Raw genomic sequence first — 9,595 nt, 5'->3', positions numbered from 1 at the left:
ATAATATCGAAGTCAGAGATCATATTCACCGTTATCGACCTTCTTCCAGTAGCCGAGACCAAATTATGCTTCGCGCCCGGAATTTTTTTTAACTGCGCAGGTCTCACAAGAAGGTGTGTTATTCAGTCCATGGACGAGATATTCGACTGCTTTCAATTCTCACTTCCGCATTACACCCTGATGAAGGAGTGTGACGTGTTTCTACGGTCCCAAGTCAATGACCTTTTATAGACAAGGTCTTAAAGACACACATCGCATTTTGGAAACTCAATTCGGCTGGGAAAATGGCTGTAAAAATATTTTCTGTTCGACTTAGAGAAATAATTCAAACCTTTTTAGAAACTATAGACTGTTATCTATCCAACAGTAGTAATATATGCATATTGTAAAATAAAAAGTTTCTTAGGAGGCCGTTTGAAAATGTGCACATATTTTCCAGTTTTTTCAATATTCACCTTGCAGCCATAAGAGGTTTTACCTTCCAAGAAATACACCAGCCATAAACACAGAATATGAGATAAATATGTAGGTTTTGGCCAAGACTGTTCGGTTTTGGTCACTAGATGTCCCCATTGCACCTTTTTTGTACCTTTTGTTTTTCTTGCTCTAATTATTGTTTGCACTGTAGGTCATTCCCTTGTTAGTATTAAACCCTGTGTGTTCCTCAGTTCTTTGCTCAGTGTTTGTAAGTTAGCACCCAGCCCCAGCCCAAGCCTTGTTTTATATAGATATTTCTCTTGTTGGATTTTCCAGAGGTTCTCTGGTTTAGTTCTTGTGTATTATTTGAGTAGTCTTTTGAGGTTTGTTTTTCCCTGCTGTTTTAACCACCTTGTGGAGTTTCTTTGTTATTTTTGAGGATTTCCATTTTGTGCCTTTTGGCTTTGTTTTTGGACATTGTGGATTTAGTTTCTTTGCCTGAAGATTTTGTTCTTTAATTAAACCACATCTCTAGTACTGCTGTGTCTGCCTCATCTTCTGGTTTCTGACGATTATTAGTGACTGTTTCTCGCACCGGGGGTCCTGACAAATATTTAGGTGTGTATGTCTCTGTCTGAATTACCCTATGAGCTGTCACTCACAGGCATACACACATTCTGTTTCCTCAGATTTTTTATACCATCTTTATCAACATAAAGCCCCCCCCCCTATTCTCTCTCTCTCTCTCTTGCTTTCTCTCACTCCTCTCTGTCTGAGATGGGACCCCAAGTTGCCTTTCCCGCCCACTCATTCCTCATAGATCCAGGACCCTTATTTTTCACATCTCATCTGATCTAAAGCAGCCATCTATGCAGCTATTAAAGGGTTAGTTAAACCTAAGGTCATTTTGTACATATCATGACAAAATAAGTCAGATTCATTTGCACACAAGTAGCACACAAACACATACASTACATGCTCACACTCAAGCACACTCTTAGAAAAATGGGTTCCAAAATGGTTCTTTGCGGAGGGATAGCGTTCTACCAAGAACCGTTTTGTTCAGAATAACCCTTTTTGGAAGACAAAGGTTCTTTGATGATTGTTTGGAAGCCGAGAAGGATTATATGTATAATATTTCCCAGCATGCTCTATTGCAGGGAGATTTTCAGAATTGTTGGTTTCACTGTAATATCTGTGTTTTTGCATGTACATTGATCGGTTGATTAATTTTATGCTACACAAAGATAAATAACATACAGTTTTCTTAACTAATCCAATCTGTTGGATTTGTTGCACCTGTTACTGAGATGGTTATTTCAGTTTAGATGATTGAGGTACAGTATTCAATTTTCCCAATCCTAGCAGTCATTCTAGGGTGATTCCAAGATGGTGTAGCAGTCAGACATATTTGTCCTCATCTTGTCGTGTCCCGTGTATATATCTTTTTATATCTTTTTTCTTTGCATATATATATATATATATATATATATATATATATATATATATATATATAAAAAATATTTTTCTTAACCTCATCTTCAACATACTCTCCTGCAATCCGCCTCACCCAATGTGGTGTGGATCTGCTATTTTCTTTACTTTTGAACCGGAACCCCCAAAAGAAGCTAGCCAGCTAACTAGCTACTAGCTTGTAGCCAGCTAACTAGCTACTAGCTTGTAGTCAGCTAGCCACTGCTAGTGGGCATCAGCTAACCTTTAGCCCTGACAACTCTTGCCAGTCTGCACAGCGCGACTCAAACCAGAGCAAATTGGACTTATTTTTCTCCATATCTCCAGATTCCTACCGCAAGCTCTGAACCTTTTCACCTAGATCATCGCAGCTAGCTAGCTGCTATTCCGAGTGGCTACTCTTGGATAACGTCTCTGTCCCAAAGCAAGAACCAATTAGCCTGGAGCTAGCCTTTGCTAGGCCCATCACCCGGCTAGCCGAAGAGGTCCATAAGCCACTCCTTGGGCTACAATACCTATTTTGCCAATTGGCCTGGACCCCTTTTACTGCCGACACGGAGCCCGGCCGATTCCATCACGACTGGACTACCGACGGAATCTGCCCGAGGGTTTTTTTCAACTGGCTCCTCCGTCGCGAAGTCCCCTGAATGCCCATCTGCTAGCCTGCTTGCCGCGGCCCGCTAGCTGTTTAGAGCATATCGGACTGTTAGCTGAAGAGGCCCATCYGACAAATTCTTTGGCTACTATACCTATTTTGCCAATTGGCCTGGACCCTTTTACCACACGGAGCCCTGCTGATCCATCACGACTAGTCTGCCAACGTAACAGCACGAGGGGGCTACAATAGACTTCTTCCYTTGCGACGTCCCTCGAAGGCCCTTCTGCTAGCTTGCTAGCCCTGGCCCACTAGCTGTCTGAATCGCCGTGTCTCCAGCCCACCGAGCTACTCACTGGACCCCTATGATCACTCGGCTATGTATGCCTCTCCCTAATGTCAGTATGCCTTGTCCATTGCTGTTTTGGTTAGTGATTATTGCCTTATTTCACTCTGGAGCCTCTAGCCCTGCTCAATACACCTTAGCTAACCCTTTAGTTCCACCTCCCACACATGCGGTGAATCTCACCTGGTTTACATGATGTTTCTAGAGACAATATCTCTCTCATCGTCACTTAATGCATAGGTTTACCTCCACTGTATTCACATCCTACCACACCTTTGTCTGTACATTATGCCTTGAATCTATTCTACCGTGCCCAGAAACCTCCTCSTTTTACTCTCTGTTCCGAACGTACTACATGGCCAGTTCTTATAGCCTTGAGCCGTACCCTTATCCTACTCCTCCTCTGTTCCTCTGGTGATGTAGAGGTTAATCCAGGCTCTGCAGTGCCTAGCTCCACTCCCATTCCCCAGGCGCTATCATTTGTTGACTTCTGTAACCGTAAAAGCCTTGGTTTCATGCATGTTAACATTAGAAGCCTCCTCCCTAAGTTTGTTTTATTCACTGCTTTAGCACACTCTGCCAACCCGGATGTCCTAGCCGTGTCTGAATCCTGGCTTAGGAAGACCACCAAAAATCCTGAAATTTCCATCCCGAACTATTATATTTTCCGACAAGATAGAACTGCCAAAGGGGGCGGAGTTGCAATCTACTGCATAGATAGCCTGCAGAGTTCTGTCTTACTATCCAGGTCTGTGCCCTAACAAATCGAGCTCCTACTATTAAAAATCCACCTTTCCAGAAACAAGTCTCTCACTGTTACCACTTGCTATAGCCACCTTCTGCCCCCAGCTGTGCCCTGGACACCATATGTGAATTGATTGCCCCCCTCCACTCTGCAAAAAAAAAGGCCTGATATGGCCTGTAAACAACGAGATTCCTAACACCACTGTATTAGGGTATAACTAGGCCCTCAAAGAAAGTCTTTACGATATATGTAAATGCTAATAAGGCTGATGGAACCGTTCARAGAGGGTTCTAGGAAMAACTGTCCAAAGATAAACTGGTTCTGGTTAGAACCCTTCATAGACGGTTCTAGGAAGAACGTTTAGATGATGAAGTGGTTCTTGGAAGAATTGTTCATGGAGGGTTCTAGGTAGAACCATATACAAGCGGGTTATTTGAAGAACCCTGCAAACGGTTCTACCCAGCACCAGAAAGGATTCCCCTATTGGGACAAACCAAAGCACCCTGTATTCTTCAACTTAGCACCTTTTTTCTAAGAGTGCACAAACCAGGCATGCACACACCTTACTTTTATGCTTGTGTGCATATACCACCTTGCCAGATGCATGACTTTGTGGTGCACATCGGGATTTGCAACAAAAAKWYTTMTGAAAMCCTGGTATTTATTGGGAGAGGAGTGATTATTTCGTCCGTCTCAATGTAATTCCAAGAAATTCCCCGCTATGGCACTCAAGTGGGATCCAAAGGCATGGTTCATGTCTCCCACAAGACATCAGAACCATAACCATATTCCTAGAAATARGTAGACGTCAGTAATGCCTGTGGAAATATCTGATTCTTGTCTGAAGAAAATGTACAGCATTTCTTTGGAAAACATACTGTATATTACTTTAGCCAACCTTTTGCATTTCACACTTTTTTCTTTTGAGTTAGGGTCGGGTGATATCCTGTGCCTGTGGACCAGGGGAGGCTGGTGGGAGGAGATATAGGAGGACATTCTCATTGGAATGGCTGAAATGGCTTAAATGGAACGGAGTCAAACGTGGTTTCCATATGTTTGARATCGTTCCATTAATTCCATTCCAGCCATTACAATGTGCCCGTTCTCATACAGCTTCTCTCCCCAGCCTCCTCTGCTGTGGACATCATTCTGTCTGAAACATGAGAATGGAGACAATTCTAAAATGCGGTCTCATTCCATGGCTCCTCTGGAAAGTCATTGCAGCTAAAATGTCATTCTCTAACCTATACATGATCAGGTCTGAGCCATTTACCTCAGAGCCGTTGGTGAATGGGACTTTTCTCACTCCTCCATGTTCCCCAACATGATTCAGTGGCTGGCCTGGAGGTTGTTATTGGGCCTTAATGTAACATTGCACGAGTTCACCTGGTGCCCAACCATGCTGAGTTCTAGTTAAGGCCAGATATCTATTAGACCCCGCTCCACTCTGCAAAAAGTCACCAGACGGTCTTAAATTGATATAAAAGTAGAAATGTTACAAAGCTGACGTATACTTCAAAGGAAGTCTTTAAGGTAAATCATATCAYACACCTCACTCATACCAATTCATCAAAGTAACTGATGGATGAGGGGAGAAAGATGGCAACGAACAAGGTGATATGCCCCCCACAAATCTACTGAAATCCACATTTCTTCCCCCTCTCTTTTCTGGTAATTTTAAACCAAAAGAAGGGAGAGACTGGAGCACAGGTAGCATCYGTATATTTGGAGTTCAGGGCCAATCATTTTTCTCCTCCATCATCTGAACTGTGTCCTATTTGAAGACTATTATATATGTCATTTAATCACTAGAACTAGACCAATCAGGGCATCTGTCAAATGTTTCTCACATTTACATTTCTAGAAGGTAGTCAGAGGTATTTAAAATACAGCTTTAGTAAATGGGTTGGACAAAACAACATGATTTTGATCGATGACACATTTCATTCATTGGATAAACAGACAACTTTCTCATCCACTGCTCATGCTTCCACCTTAAACGATTCATTCATCTTGTGCCGCATTACATTCAGGAAATTGCCAATTTAAATCTCATCCACATCTGTATCACTATTACAGCTGAGAGGATTTACTTCTTGATATGTTTTCTCTTTTTATTTAAATTTCTCTCTTATGTTACAGCATCAATTACATAATACTTTCCATCTCTCAATAAATTGTAGCCGTGTGTTAAAGATCAGTGTACACAGTACATAAAACAACATATGCCTAGAACACACAATGCCTTGACTTTGATAAGAGACTAATTTCTGTGGTCCATCCTAACCATTTCTGTTCTAATTGTGTTCTGTGGCATGAACACTGCTTTCTGGCAGTGACCATCCAAGCTTCTGTCATGCACGGGGAGCTGACTTACAAACACACAGCACCATGATGTTGGGAGRACAGAGGAAAACAATGCCTTTTGATTCAGCATGGGGAGAACGGTGGGCAGGTCCGGATCAAGCCATGGATCGGGGAACATGTTCATTCMGTCACTTCAATGATGATATTGTTGTCAACCTCACCTCCAAACGTCGTTTCATAGGGATCACGCAACATCCCTTGTGCTATGGCAACAGTGTTCCTATGTCCGCCTKCAGTCCCGCCGTGATCCCTGCACATTTTGAAGACCACTGGGTTGTTTCTTCTGCATCCTGCTGATACCAACCATTAGCCCGTGTGATCAACGAGGGCTGAGCTAGAGCATTGTTTGTGAGTCAAGGGTGGATCCAGTAAACGGTTCTTCTCACAAAAACGTCTGTAAAGTCAAAACGATTTGAGCTACCAACTATTATGACCCATCTATGAAATGCTGAGACTCTCACGAACAAGTGCTACAGTGCATCGGAAAGTTTTCAGACCCCTTGACTTTTTTCACCTTTTGTTACYTTACAGCTTTATTCTAAAATTAATTCAATCGTTTTCCCCCCTTATCAATTTACACACAAAACCCATAATGTCAAAGCAAAAAAAWACGTTTTTTYGACACTCAAGGACATTCAGAGACAGAGTCCCGAAGCCACTCCTGCATTGTCTTGGCTGTGTGCGTAGGGTCGGTGAACCTTTGCCCCAGTCTGAGGTCCTGAGGTCTCTGGAGCAGGTTTTCATCAAGGATCTCTCTGTACTTTTCTCCTTTATTTTTCCCACGATCCTGTCTAATCTCCCAGTCCCTGCCGCTAAAAAATATCCCCACAACATGATGRTGCCACCACCATGCTTCACCAAAGGGATAGTGCCAGGTTTCCTACAGACGTGACGCTTGGCATTCAGGCCAAAGAGTTCAATCTTGGTTTCATCAGACCAGAGAATCTTGTTTCTTATGGTCTGAGAATCCTTTAGGTGCCTTTTGGCAAACTCCAAGCGGACTGTCATGTGCCTTTTACTGAGTAGTGGCTTCCGTCTGGCCACTCTATCATAAAGGCCTGATTGGTGGAGTGCTGCAGAGATGGTTGTTCTTCTGGAAGGTTCTCCCATCTCCACAGAAGAACTCAGGAGCTCTGTCAGAGTGACCATGGGGTTCTTGGTCACCTCCCTGACCAAGGCCCTTCTCTCCCCCGATTGCTCAGTTTGGCCTGGCGGSCCGGTCTAGGAAGAGTCTTGGTGGTTCCAAACTTCTTCCATTTAAGAATAATGGAGGCCACTGTGTTTTTGGGGATCTTCAATGCTGCAGATTGGGGGAAGAGTGTTTTGGTACCCTTTCCAGATCTGTGCCTCGACACAATCCTGTCTTGGAGTTCTGTCTTGGAGCTCTACGGACAATTCCTTCGACCTCATGGCTTGGTTTTTGCTCTGACACGCACTGTCAACTGTGGGACCTTATATACTGTAGACAGGTGTGTCCCTTTCCAAATCATGTCCAATCAATTGAATTTACCACAGGTGGACTCTCAATCAAGTTGTAGAATCACCTCAAGGATGATCAATGAAACAGGATGCATCTGAGCTCAATTTCACACTCATAGCAAAAGTTCCTGAATAATTATGTGAATAAGGTATTTCTGTTTTTAATTTTTTGTTTAAAAATATATATTTATTTTTGTGCTTTTTTTGTTATGGGGTATTGCGTGTAGATTGATGAGGGAAAAAACGATTTAATCAATTTTAGAATAAGGCTTTAACGTATTGTCACGCCCTGACCTTAGAGATCCTTTTTATGTCTCTATTTTGGTTTGGTCAGGGCGTGAGTTGGGGTGGGCATTCTATGTTTTGTGTTCTATGTTTTCTATTTCTGTGTGTTTGGCTGGGTGTGGTTCTCAATCAGAGGCAGCTGTCTATCGTTGTCTCTGATTGAGAACCATACTTAGGTAGCCTTTTCCCACCTGTGTTTTGTGGGTAGTTGTTTTCTGTATTGTTAGTTTCCTTACAGAACTGTTTCATTTTCCTCTTTGTTATTTTTTTGTTCTAGTGTTCTGATTTTAATAAAATATCATGAACACGTCTCACACTGCGCTTTGGTCCAGTTATTCACAGGAAGAGGATCGTTACAGTTACAAAATGTGGAAAAATTCAAGAGGTCTGAATACTTTCCGAATSCACTGTATATGACGCTCACAAGCCACACAAGAGTTGTTAGAAGGTAAAGGGTCCTTCTACATAGAAGATCATAGGAAATTCCAGGACATATCCATCTACAATACTGTAATATGATCACATAGTTGCTGTCACAAACTCCAAACTCCACACAGTTGTCACTGACTAGTAGGATATTTATTCCCGACTGAGGAAACTATTTCTGTACTGATACCATTCTTAGAAATACATTTTTCTAAGGTTTTTGATCGGCGGATTAAAAAATATACATAATAAAAATAAAACTCATGAATGCAGCTGTTTTGTATTATACTTGTAGCCCTGGTTGTCCTGAATAGAAAATAGTAAAACACTTCCATATGAGAGCAGAGCATTTCCTGGGACTGATAAGGTAAGTGCTTTTATTGTCCGTGGCATACAGCATGTGCTATTTCATAAACAGGAAGACAACAATCAATCAACAAACTGAACAAAAACAAAACCATTGGTAGAAAACACAGCAACACCGATGGAAATCAGTGATTTATTCATTCAGCTGAAAACCTCTAGCAGATCTCCAAAACAGCTTTATTTGTATTTATTTAACTAGGCAAGTCAGTTAAGAACAAATTCTTATTTTCAATGGCGGCCTAGGTTAACTGCCTTGTTCAGGGCAGAACGACATATTTTTACCTTTACCCCAAGATCGGGGATTCGATATTGCAACCTTTCGGTTACAAGTCCAACGCTCTAACCACTAGGCTACCTGCCACCGTGCATATGTAATATTTAAAGTGAAACAGTATCATATTTACAACAAAACAATAGATGTCATTCTTTGTTCTGTATCTGAATGCGTGCCCCTATTTTTCCAGGGCTCCCTTGAAAATCAACAGAAAAAATAAACATGGCATCCATTTGATCCATGACAGTCTTGCTCTGTATATTCCGCAGGTGCAGTGTCTCAATTTATTGTGTGTATGAGATCCAGACCRATCTAGGACTAAAGATAATCTAAGCTCAGAAGTCTTCTGTACCAGTCCAGTGGCTCTGAGCTTCCAATAATTGAACATACACACCTAGAGATTCCACACGTTCTATTATTCATAAGGAAACATAAACACTGCCACCCCCCTGACACTCACTCACTCTGGCTCGTAAAGCGCTCTGTGGACTTTTCCAGTTGACATGTTCAGTCCTGTGAGTCACCAAACATACCTTTGGAAGTGGGAAAATCGAAGTGAAGGACACTCAATATAAGTCAACAGGTCTTCTGTGGCTAACTCCACTGTTGAGTCATGTCCATTTGATATCAAGCTGGAGAGACAGTCAAACGCACAGTTGCCAAGATCCGTTGTCCTCTCACATACAGTATAGCAACTTGGTCRGCAGTCRCCTTTATATCAGGACTTGGTTTGCATGACACACACAATGCCAGGCAGGGGGGAAGTGCAGATTGGAGACAAAATMCTAATTTACTTTTAGTTAAATAATTCACCGACTTTTT

The sequence above is a fragment of the Salvelinus sp. IW2-2015 genome, linkage group LG15 (genome assembly GCF_002910315.2).
Source record: "Salvelinus sp. IW2-2015 linkage group LG15, ASM291031v2, whole genome shotgun sequence".
Classification (NCBI taxonomy): domain Eukaryota; kingdom Metazoa; phylum Chordata; class Actinopteri; order Salmoniformes; family Salmonidae; genus Salvelinus; species Salvelinus sp. IW2-2015.
This window is presented reverse-complemented; position numbering follows the sequence as displayed.